The sequence below is a fragment of the Protopterus annectens genome, chromosome 7.part0 (assembly GCF_019279795.1).
Source record: "Protopterus annectens isolate FY-2018-M chromosome 7.part0, PAN1.0, whole genome shotgun sequence".
Lineage (NCBI taxonomy): Eukaryota > Metazoa > Chordata > Ceratodontiformes > Protopteridae > Protopterus > Protopterus annectens.
Window position 1 is genome coordinate 1,200,534,225 of NC_056739.1, and position 12,409 is coordinate 1,200,546,633.

Here is a 12,409-nt window from a genome sequence, read left to right on the forward strand (position 1 = left end):
GAGCACTGACGTCAGGGAGGAGGAGACAGCAACCAACGCCGGACCTAGACTTTGGAATTCAAGCTGAGGGTAGCCTGCCAGCAGGATAACCCAATTGTAATGATAGCAACAGTGAAACAAAGAATATCTGCAGTTTTAGAAAGAACGGTAGCCGCGAAAGACTATGTCGAGATTCAGTAGTGTGAAGGACTTCCTTGGAAGCCAGTGCCTGCTCAGCAGCTCTGGACCCATCCAACTAAGAGAATCGCAGGATCCTTAGAAGACTTTTGCAGCATACAGGACTCTGAAAGATTCTCTGTAGCAGCCTGCAAATCAATAGAAGCAGGCATCAGGGGCTGGGAAAGCACCCCACTTGAGTACTGGAGAACCGACGACTAGCTTAATAGAAGCATCATCAGTAGGTTTGGACTTGTGTGATCTGTCTTATCTTTACGTTTTTACGGAAGATCTGCTCTCAGATGGCTTACCAAAGCCATATTGAAATTAGAGGACTTTAAGCAAAAATATCTAGCTACAATAAGGGCCAGACGACAGACCGTTCTGGCGCTGAACAAAGCACAGAAGCGCCACAGAAGAGAATGGGAAACTTGGTGGTCTGGGTCTAAACAAGTGACACAGGAAGAGTGAAAGTTTGGCATTTGCTTTTCACAGGCGAGACAATTAACTTTGACATCTGTTAGAGAAAGGAAAAAAATGGCCTCCAATGGGGTACTTTTAGAAGACTTCAACTTCAGTTCAGTAGACTGAAACAGTTAGCAGCTGACTGGCACTCATGCGAACTGCTTCTGCTTTGGGCTCCACGGCAAGAAAGACTGATGTAATGGCATTGGCTGCCTTGCATTGTACTACTGACAACCTGACGTCAGTCCTCAAGCGACAGCAACTGATGCAGAAATACTAAGTCTCTGGTATTTGGGCCGGCCAAGGGCTAACCCTGGCAGGGATAACCCAAATGTGATGACTGCAACAGTGAAACAATCAATGGAAAGGAACTGCTAATCTGCTAATGCCAAGACTGTCCCATCTCTATAACAGCTAGCAAGCTTAAAGAGGGCCAAGGGGAGCATTCAAGGGCATAAATGCAAATCTGGCCCCTCTTCAAATATGGCTCACCAGCAGAATGTTTTATGAGCTTTGACAAAGGGGACAGAATAATATTTTCTCCATCCCCCAACCTCCACTTGTTGAGGTGCCAGCCCAGTGTTGTAGCATGCCATGAAGGAATGAGGTCCTTTGAGAACACGTACTCCCCATTAGACAGCATGAAAATTTAAGACATCCTGAACAATCTACCTAATGTATGCCCCGTTCCCCAACCCATCTTATGGAAGGAAGTCAATGGCAGCGGTCACCTTAGGCATAAGGGGAGTACTTAATCGCCTGTTTGACATACCCAAAGACAATTCTAAACACAAAACTCAAACATCTACCTCATAACAGACCAGATCACCACTAATTGCCAGTTCCACTGCAGCTCCTTATATGAAACCTTGCACAGGGAGCCATGAAGATTACTGCTGCTAACCCAAAGTTGAACAAAGTTTGAGAATCCAAGATCAGGGAAAACTATCAGGACTGTGCCCTCTACACCAGCAAACAAACACTGCACAGTTTGCAAGCTGCAGGCAATGAACATAAGCAGACAGGAAAGACATAATAAATTGTTGGAAACTTTGAAAACATACTAGCCATATATACCTTGAAGCAGACCAGCTTTAAAGGTAGTCGCCTTTTTCAAATAGTTCTCACCTCCAAAAATGAGAACAGTACACAACCCTTTTGCAAGTTTGGGACTACCCATCCAGTCAACAAGACTAACCTTATAGTTGTATTACTTATTCCTAGCCCATGAAATAAGTTGTCAGTACAGATGCAAGCTCAATAGACTGGGAATACAAAGACTGCACTTCCACAGTGGACACTAGCTGTAGCAGCATCAAGGATACACTGGTCTAGATAATGGAAATAACCTTTGATTCTGCAACCTCTTGATAATCATGCACACTCAGGGGAGGCAGTGTCCAAATGGAAGGTTCTGCAATTAGAAATTCTCTTTCAACCAGAACCAGGACACCTCCAACTCCTTTGCAGTCCTGAAGTGAGCACAGGCCATCATGAAGGTCTTAACCGCATATCCTGCCCGACATGGAAATGACTGCAATGTAGCCATGCAAAACATTAAAAGTTGTTTAAAGCCACTCAAGTGTAGTTACTGGCCAGTGTTACTTGCATTTATTACCTGAAACGTGGTACTAGAAAGACATCTACCTTTTCTGGTCTGGTGAAACCAAAGGCTGCTCTGAGCAAATTAAACACTTCCCCTTCTTGCCAGTAGTTTGACTTTGGGCAAGCCAGGAAGAGATGGTGGTACTGTCTAGATCAAGAACAGGATCTTGCATCTCCTAAGCAATTCCTAATGGACCCACCTTTTGTGAGAACTTTTCGGCAACCGGAAAGACCAACAACCCTGGACGCCTCTAGAGGAAAGGGCCAAGCAAAGCCTCAGGACTGCATTCACCAACCACCTATATGTGGGCTAACACACCAATGCCAGTGACTTTCCTGCTGTCATACACCTGAACCATTTCTTGCAAGCAACTCCCCTACTCCCTACAAAAGGGACATGAAACTCATCCACAAATGAGCTTTTCATATTTAAGATGTTCCTTGATCTTTAAACGAGCACTCAAGATGTGCCTTGGCATTTTTAAGCACGTCAGTGCATTTAAGTTGTATATGCTACTACACTGCAATGTTGGACATATGGTTGATCTTTCATTTGTAGGTTCTTACAAAGCATATAGTGCAAAACCACCAAGGAACCTAACCCAAACTGCTCAAATTGCCTCAAAGCACTGTCTGGTTAAAATAATTTGCTCAAGGTAGAACAGTAGGCAAAGTGGAAAGACTCTGTGTACCCTTGGTACAGGAAAAAAGCTAAAGTCTAACCTTTAGTCCTTTGATCAGTCAAGTCTTAAATGACAAGACCTAGAGATCTAAATTCAATAACCCCTAGTTTACTAGGCCAGTGTTCTCACCTCTAAACTACAACACTACATAAAATGTACATTAAATGACTGATCAAAGGATATTGTCGAGGAATGGGGAAGGCGCTTCAACAAATTTACCAGCCAGCTAATCTGCTGCCAGATTAACTGGTTAAAGGCAAGTCAGGTTCGAGATGCATCATGTGCAAAAGCAGATGCTACACAGCCCACTTCATTAACACATCCAATGCTCTGGACTCTCTATAGCAAGCTCTGCAGACAAAATCCTACTTCAGAGTTGAAGGGTGCTCTTCAAAAGAAGAGAAACAATCTCTTTTCCCAGACAGCAGTAGCCGTCTTAACATCCACCAATGCAAGGCCCACCCATGAGGACTGCAGTTGCCTTTTATTAAGTGTTTCACTGAGCCCAAGCTCACCGTATTCCATGAACCTGGTAATTGGGTGGCATGCAGGAAGTCTCATCTGGAACAGGGTATAACAATTTATTCAACAGAAAATTCACCATTTGGAGAGGAGTCCCAGGAGGACATACTCTTAGCAGCAAAACTAGAAAAAAGGATGCAGAAACTACCACAGACACCATATGATGCAAAACAATTACTCGTGTATCCATCTGTCTGATCAGCAGGATCTCAGCAGGATCAAAACTGGCATCCTTCACGACCCATTACCACATTGCCAGGGAGGAAAGGTACAAGGCTGCTGCAGCAATGATCAAACTATATGATTTATATCCTACCACAGACACCATATGATGCAAAACAATTACTCATGTATCCATCTGTCTGATCAGCAGGATCAAAACTGGCATCCTTCACGACCCATTACCACATTGCCAGGGAGGAAAGGTACAAGGCTGCTGCAGCAATGATCAAACTATATGATTTATATCCTGCATATGATAGGACTGTCTGCTTCCAATTCTTCAGGGCACCTTCCACACACAAACTGTCAATTAGCTTAATCTGAGCTATCAAGATGGGTTTGGGTGCCAGGGCTTTTACAGTTTTTATGCCAACAGACAGGGAATGCAGAGTCCTGCGAGAACATTGCTAGGAACAAAAATAAAGTCCATACCCTGGTATAGAACACCAAAAAATGAGGTGGAGGGAGTGGCTACATCAGCACTGATCAAACATCTGTTATGCCAAGTTTGATTGTCCAACTGTACTATTCATTTTGATCACTGTAGCAGTAGCCTTGGCTATATGGCTAGATTACCATAGCTTACTATATTTGGGAAGTGGAAAGTAGGGTCCAGGAGTGCCTGGAAAATGGTCATAGCAAAGCCTGATGTAGACTTACAGGACTCTAGCTTACAGTGTCTTGTAAGTGTACATATGAAGGACCAAGTTGCTGCTTCCAGAATACAACCCTTCCCAAAAAGCCATAGATGAAGCCAAGGCCTTGGTAGAGTGGGCCTTGACCCTGCTAAGAATAATTTTGTTGGAGTATAACAAAAGGTAACAAACTTTGAAAACTATTTAGAAATGGTAGTTTGACACAGGCTGTCCCTTCTTACAGTCACAAGAAATGACTATCCAAAGATCTGAAAGATTTAGTTCAGTCAAGATAGAACCAGAGTGGTCAGTGACATACAAGGTAGAGTAACCTCTCCCTCACTTTTAGCTTCAGGAAAATGGGAGACTAGTAGCTTGGCTTAAAGTTACCAGATACCACTTTAGCAATAAAATGATTAGTTCAAAGAAATACTCTTTGGAAAGAAACCAGGTTGACTCAGCTTGCAACTCGAGTAGTCTTCTTACAAAAGGTCAGAGCAATCAGTAAAACTGTTTTCCATATTAAGGACCTCAAGCCAGCCTGATTACCTGATGCATAAGCAAGTTTTAGCTTCTCAAAAAAATGAAATTTAAGATTCCAAGGAGGTGCCACCAGTTTTCTTGGAGGCCTCATGCAAAACACCTTTCAAATACATTTGTACAGGACAATGCACTGAAAGAGGATCCGCGGGAAAATGTGCAGAGAACCTTTACACTGCAAGCCAAAGGGACATTCAAGGACTGGTGTGACGCGAACCAAAAACAGAAAGACTTCCTTGGAGCTAGATGCCATACCCTTGCTTAGTAAAGTAATCTTGCTGTGTTGCACAACTTCTACCAGACACATGGTCAAAGGGCACGTTACAGTTTGTATGCACCCCCAAATCCCAGATTACTGTTCTACTCACAGGGTTGTTACCAAGGAGAGGTTTTTCTGCAGTAAACAGGCATCCCAAAAATAGTATGCACATCTTGACGTTGTCTTGACACTCCGGCACCAGTTATTTGGCAGAGTCAGCCCTTCTTGGGGGGGGGGGGGGTATTCTATGAAAGCATCTAGTTTGCAATAGTCTACACACTTTGCCAGATGCAACTGACTAACCTTGACTTCAGAGAAGTAGATGGCATAAAGCAGAGGACCTAACAGTCTTGAGGGACTATGCTAGTGACTGGGCTCTGCAGAGATGGACTCACCTACTCTAACTTTAGGTCCTGAAAGCCACTATGCTATCAAGTAGATAATATAGGGGGGTTTCAAAGTCAATTCCCCAAGTTCATCTAAAATGCCCAAATGTGCAAACACCTTGGTTTGGTCAACGTAAACAGTGCAATTAGTTTTGCCCTTGTCTATTTGCTTCTTTTCAATGTCGTTCACGGTACGTAGGCATGATCTTCCCTTAACTAAACCAAACTAGGTTGGTTCCATTGTCTGAACATTTCCTAAGTCACTGATCATTTCCATGGCTTTGCATGAGACGACTTGTGGGTCTGCAGTTGACCTGCCCTTGTGTGGGAAGAATGACCACTGTAGCTCTCCATTCACATAGTACAACCCCCATGGAGGCTACAGTTAAACTCTAGTAGTCCTGAAAGGTAGCATTTAACACTATTTAGGAAGATACCTGCGATATCAGGACGCATCAATGCAGTATTCTTGGCCCTGAACAAAATGTCGAGGACCTGCTCTCCACAGAAATTTTTTTTTTGGGGGGGGGTTAAAATGTAGCAACTCTACTGGCTGATAAATTTGGCTCCATCTTCTGGCTGTGTACAGGACTCTCTACAATTACTTCTGCACATTGTCTTTTGAGATGGTGGACATGGCTACAGAGGCTTATGGCTGTCCTGGGACTTGGGAGAACATTTTACTTCAAATCTGACTGATGGACTGCTTCCCCTCAGAGGTGCTCGTTTAGATTGAGATTTTACCCTGAACGTTCTTTTAAGAAATAAGCAGTGCCACAACTGTGTAGAAATGGCACACCAAAACTAAGCAAATAGAAATCACTTTCAGATTTTAAGAAAAACTCATCTATAAGACTGAACAGAATCTACACCATTAATTCCATGAGACTGAATTACTTGGATTATTAAAAATAGGGTACATGGGCAAGAATTCCTCAATCAGAAATAGTTAGAAAGAGCAGACCAAAACCTTCACTTCAGTCCATAAACCACAGCATATCAGTGAAGTTTAAAACTCCAACAAAATGAGCCAAGTATTTCAATGTGAAAAAGAAAAAAGGTTAGAGAAACAAGTCTCCACAGTAACTTCTCTGGCCACCAGAAATGTAACCAGTTTATTCCTATGATACTGCTGTGAAAGATGAAAATTCAAGATGCTGTTATAGTCGTTTAAAGTGCATTTCTATAATTAAACTCCCGTCTACATCCAACTGCAACAAAAAAGGAGAATGCAATATGCCTCTAACCTTAACCATAACATGCTGGAAGAAAAAATTCAAAAGCAGAGTCCACTGCAGTAGTGAGGTTTCCACTCAACCTGTTAAAACATTCAACTGGATGGCAATTACAGCTGTATAGGTCACTTACTGCAAGACGTTTTTGCAGTTGCCTTTTAGCTATATGAGGTTGTAGCCCAGGATACAAGTGCTCGCTCACCTTCCCAAAGCTCTAGGCTCTCCACGGACAGCTTCACTCCAACTGAATGGTGAGCCTAGAGGAGGGAAACCACCACAGTGAAGCAATCTTCAGGACATTTTTGCCCAAAGAACGGTGCGCACATACTAAACATCTAAAAAAAACTTTATACACCAACTATGCAACTACTGCCACTATGGGTAATTTGAAGTGCAACTTATGCAGCTGTATTATGTTCATCACTCTCATTGCTGCAGTAGCTTTTTGGTTATATGGGTCAGTTACCAAACCCTACCCAACCTGAGAGGAGGCAAAAGATCCTGGAACCCTTGGAGAATGATCCTAAGAAAAGACAGTCCTAAACCTGGAAAAGGAAGCCAGTTTGTAATGCTTTCTAAATGTACAAAGGACAATGTTGCTGCTTCGAATGCTTATAGTCCACCTTGTTCCAACATATTACATAGAATGTACCATTATATTGCCTGAAAGCAATCTACCATGGTGGGTAGAACAGAAGGCAACAACCAAGGACAACCACCTTGAAACAGTTCTGACATAGGTTGTTCTTTGCCCCAACATTAGAAATCTGTTTTTCTAAAGACAGTTCTGTCAAGACTGTACCCAAACTGCCCATGCACATCAAAAGTGGAATCCTTTCCCGCTGGTTGAGGATACAGACTGAATCAAACCATCAATCTTCCAGTGTTCCAACCATTTAAGCCTCACTGGGCATAAATGAGGGATTTGTTCTTCATCTGTTAAACTAGACAGGTTTTACCCAGAGAGCTTGCAACTCATTCTTGTATAACATGAGGATAATGTAGTCTCATGTGAAAAATTAAATCAACTTGATTAGCTGGTTCAAAGGGAGACAGCTGAAGGATTCATCTGGGAGGGGGAGGGCAAGAGTCAAGGTGGATTAGTGGAGCCTTCAAGTAGAACAAGGGGGGGTTGGGATTACCCAATTTGAAAGTATTAGAGCTACACAGTTAAAGCTCCCATAGGCTGAATTGCAGCTTTCTGCTTGTGCAGAGTGGAAAGGGATGATGTTGAAAAATAAGCAGAGACTGGCATTTTGGATGCAGATAGTGAGAGAATAACTATACAGAATATTTTCATAAAGTAGCAGACCATATTCTAAGAATTAAGCCACAGTAATGGAGAAAGGAGATAAAGAATGACTGCAATTAGGAGTACAGAGAATAGGAAAAAGTCTGGAATGTACTGGAGAAATTAGCAAAGGAACAAAGGTATTGGGAGCAAATAATCACAGGAAAAGGTAACAGAATGGGAAGAGGCCAAAAATTAATTTAAACTTCACACTAGAAACTGCCTTCCCGATCAAGGATTGATGGGGTACAAGCAAAGAAAAAGGAACAGGGGGATTGTTAATAGACCAGCAGTAGCAGAGTTTAGTAGACTATAGAACAGAGTTTATTAAAAAGGGATAATTAGCAGGACATATAAAATGCTGCATGACAACAGTAGGAATCTGGTCAGAAAGGAGTGGGATGGACTGGATAAACAATTCACAAAAGCAATGGGAAGCTAAATGTATTGCTCCCAAATATTCAAAGTCTAGAAAATATTCTAGATTTGTTTCAAAGTGTTTGTATAGGTATTTTTTTCTTCAGGTAGACTGCAAATGTTGGAGGTGCGATGGGGAAGAGGTAATCAGGAACATTTTGTGAATGACTACTTTATCAGAAACACTGAGAAAACTGATGCAACTAAAATGATTTTGAACAGTGAAAGAACTGTAATTGCCTAGGCATACCAAGACCTTGCAGAGTTTAGGTCTAGTGGCTGCCAAAAACACAACTCTTAGTGGGAATAAAAGCAAAAGAGTTTGGAGGATGTGTCCGTGGCACTGATGGCAAACTTATGACATGCATGTCAAAAGTGAGACGTCAGCATTCAACATCAGAGTTAAAGAAACTTCTTTTGCATTCATTGCTAGTGTGAAGTGCATTGAAATTCGTGCAAAGAGCCACTATAAACTCTGCTGCAAAGTTAAGTTATTAACCTCAGACTAGTTTGGTATACTGCCAATAGTCTGCAAAGATATTTTAGCATGAAAATTCAGTGACAGATGATCTATGGGCAAACATGTTCAACAGCAAATACAAGTTACAGAGCTAGAGAGGTTGGTGACCAGCCACTGCTATACACTGATCTACTGAACAATCTAAGGCATCCATGCTTCCAAGCCAAATGCCTGTTTTTCCTTTTATTTTACACTTTGCTACAATCTGTTGCCTTTTTGAATTTTGAACTGTTACTTGCTCCATTTGCGTTTCTGCACTAGTTTAGCTGTACCACAGTCCGGATCCAGGTGTGCTGTTTGTGGGACTGTGTAATTACTGAGCACCAATTTCAGGACATCTTTTGCTGGAGGGCCCTTTTGCACACTTGTGCCAGGAGAATGCCATCTAGGACCTATTTGATGCCAGAGCTTAGAGTTAAGCTTCCTTTTTTGTTAGTCTGAGTTAAAAGGGGTACTCCCTGCTGTTACTGAAGCTCAGCGTTTGCACAGAGAACATTTCTGCACAGCGGTGAATACAGCTGGTGGTTACATCAAACAACTTTTTTCCCTTAGTACACTGCTCTCTCCATAGGCGGTTTTGAAAAAGTTAAGTACTCACCATAACGTTCGATGCTTGTAGTCCATCTCGCCCTTCATTCTTACTCTTGGGTTCAGAGCCAAACCTCTGCTCAGACTCTGCAATTCTCCAACTCAAAATCTTCTGGTTTGCTCGTGGCAAGGAGGTATCCCACAATGAACTGCTGAAGTATCCCAGATATTGTTTGCTGCAAATAGAAAATAGAGAGACAAACAAACCATGTAGAAAGGTCTCAAAGGTAAGGCAAGTCAATACCCCCAGGTCCTCAAGGAGGGGGCAGGAGAGAGGGTAAGAATGAAGGGCGAGATGGGCTACAACATCTAATGTTATGGTGAGTACATAACTTCTTTATGTTCTGTAGTCCTATCTCGCCTTCATTCTTACTCTTGGGACAGTGGTTCCTAGCACCTCTATCTTGGGTGGCTCAATGGAAAATGCTCTTGAGTACTGTGGAACCAAATGAAGACCTGTTCCTGGATGACATGTCCAATTTGTAGTGAGTTATGAATGTACGAGGTGAAGCCCATGTTGCTGCTGCACAAATGTTATCTATTGAAATCTTTGCTTGACAGGCTACCAAAGTTTAAACAGATCTGGTAGAGTGAGCTTTCACCTTGAAGGGAAGATCTTTGTCACTGGATGTATAAAAGAAATGCAGCTCAAAACCCAGCGAGACAATGCGGTTTTGGAGACTGGTAGACCTTTCAATGCATCCGAAAAGGAAATAAAGCGGTCTGACCACCTGAAATTCTTAATTCTATCGAGATAAAACCGCAATTACCTAGAAACATCAAGCTGATGAAATTTGTACTCTGCCTTGTCAAAAAAATTAGGGAAGAAAACAAGTAATTCAATGGATTGTCTATTGGCCTATGAAGAGACCTTAGGAAATGAAGGGTTAAGTCTGTAAGGAAACCCCATCTCTGTGAAACGCCAAATAAGGGGGCTTAATAGAGAGCTTGCAGTTCTGAAACCCTCCTCGCAGATGTAATGGCCACTAAAAATATGGTTTTCCATAAGAACTTGAGGCCACAAGTTGCTGAAGGTTCAAAAGGACTAGGTTTTTGGAGTACAAAATTCAAATCCCAGGGTGCCACAGGATCCATGACTGGAGGGCATAATAATGTGGCTCCTTTAAAGAAAGCTCTACACAGTCTATGTACCATAAGGTTAGGATTATTCGCCAAATGAAAGGTAGAAATATCTGCCAATTGAACTTCAACAGTGGCAGCTGCTGAGCCTTGGAACTGAGTAAGAAACTCCAAAATGGCAGAGATGGGAGGCTGTACAGGGATAGAGGTTTCTCACAGGCCCAAATGGAAAACCTTTTCCACTTGCTGGTTTAAGTCTTTCTAGTTGAAGGCTTGTGAGAAGATGTCAGAATATGTACATCAGGGGAAAAGTCATGAAGCCTGACTAGAGACAGAATTGGAGCAGCCAAGCTGTCAAATTGAGGGTGTGGAGAGAGGGATGAAACACCCCCTGGCATGTGTCAGTAAATCTGGCACTGGTTCCAGAGTCCAAGGTTCATCCATTAGATAGTCTGAGGAAGGGGAACCAAATCTGAGGAGGCCAGTAAAGAGCAATGAGGATCATTTTGCTTCAAGGATCTTGCTTTCTGAATTACCTTAGATATCAGGGGAAAAGGTGGGTATGCATAGAGAAGTCCCGGGGGCCAATTATGAGCGAGTGCGTCTGGGTGCCTCCCCCTTCTGGGGGATCTGGGTGAAGTAGCTGCTGCATTTGGCATTCAGAGTGATGGCAAAAAGATTGCAGCAAGGCTGACCCCATCAGAGAAAAATCTGTTCCGCAATGTGTGGATTCAGAAACCACTCATGAGGCATCAGAATAGCCCTGCTGAGCCTGTCTGCAATCACGCTGGTTTTCCCCAGAATGTGCGTTGCACTCAGAAAACATTGGGAAGACACTGCCCACTCCCAAACTAGAAGGGCCTCTCTGCAAAGGGGATAAGATCTGGTCCCTCCTTGTTTATGTACCATACCACAGACATTGTCAGAGTGGATTGCAATCATCCCTAGAGGGAGAAAGCTGTGAAGCGCTTGCAACGCCAGAAGCACTGCTCTCATCTCCAAGACGTTTATATGCAAATAAGCCTAGTGTTCCTGCCACATGCCTTGGACTGTTCTCCCTAGATAATGCCCCCTCACCCTACCCGAGAGGCATCTGTGGTCACGGTGGAAACAGGGGGACTCTGAACAAATGATCAGCTTGTGGTCAGATGACTTGACTAGGTCCATCAGCAACTATCCTGTTTGCACGATTCTGTTATCAGACTGGGGTGAGAAAGAGGTAGATGCTGCAGTGACTACTGGGCAAAAAGTAACCACCGCAGAACACTTATGTGCATTTTGGCTAATGGAACCAACGTTATTGTAGAGGCCATCGTCCAACAATTTGAGCACCATCTTTGCTTTTGCATTCCGCTAAGTACTCAAAATTTGTTGCCAGAGATTCTGAATTCTCTCTATGGGGAGGTAAGGCTCATTGTGACTATTTCGGTGCCAATAAAATTCACATGCTGAGAGGGTGATTATGCAGACTTTTGCCAGTTTATTGTAATCCCTAACTGCAGGCAAGTTGAAATGGTGGCGTCCCTGGCCTGTAATAGTAGATGCCTGGTGGTGGCAGAATCCAAGGCGTCTCAAGTGAGCCGTTACCACTGCCATGCATTTGGTGAACACCCTGGGGACTGTGGTGAGGTGAGAGCACGAAACTGATCATGACTGGCCCCCCAGGCGAAAGCGCAAGTGACTCCTTGATGCTCTGTCCATTTTAATGTGGTAGTACACATCTTGGAGTACATCCAAAGGTCTTTCCCTAACAATGGGATTATAGACTAGTGACCATTCGGAGCTTGGACTTCTGTACAGATTCG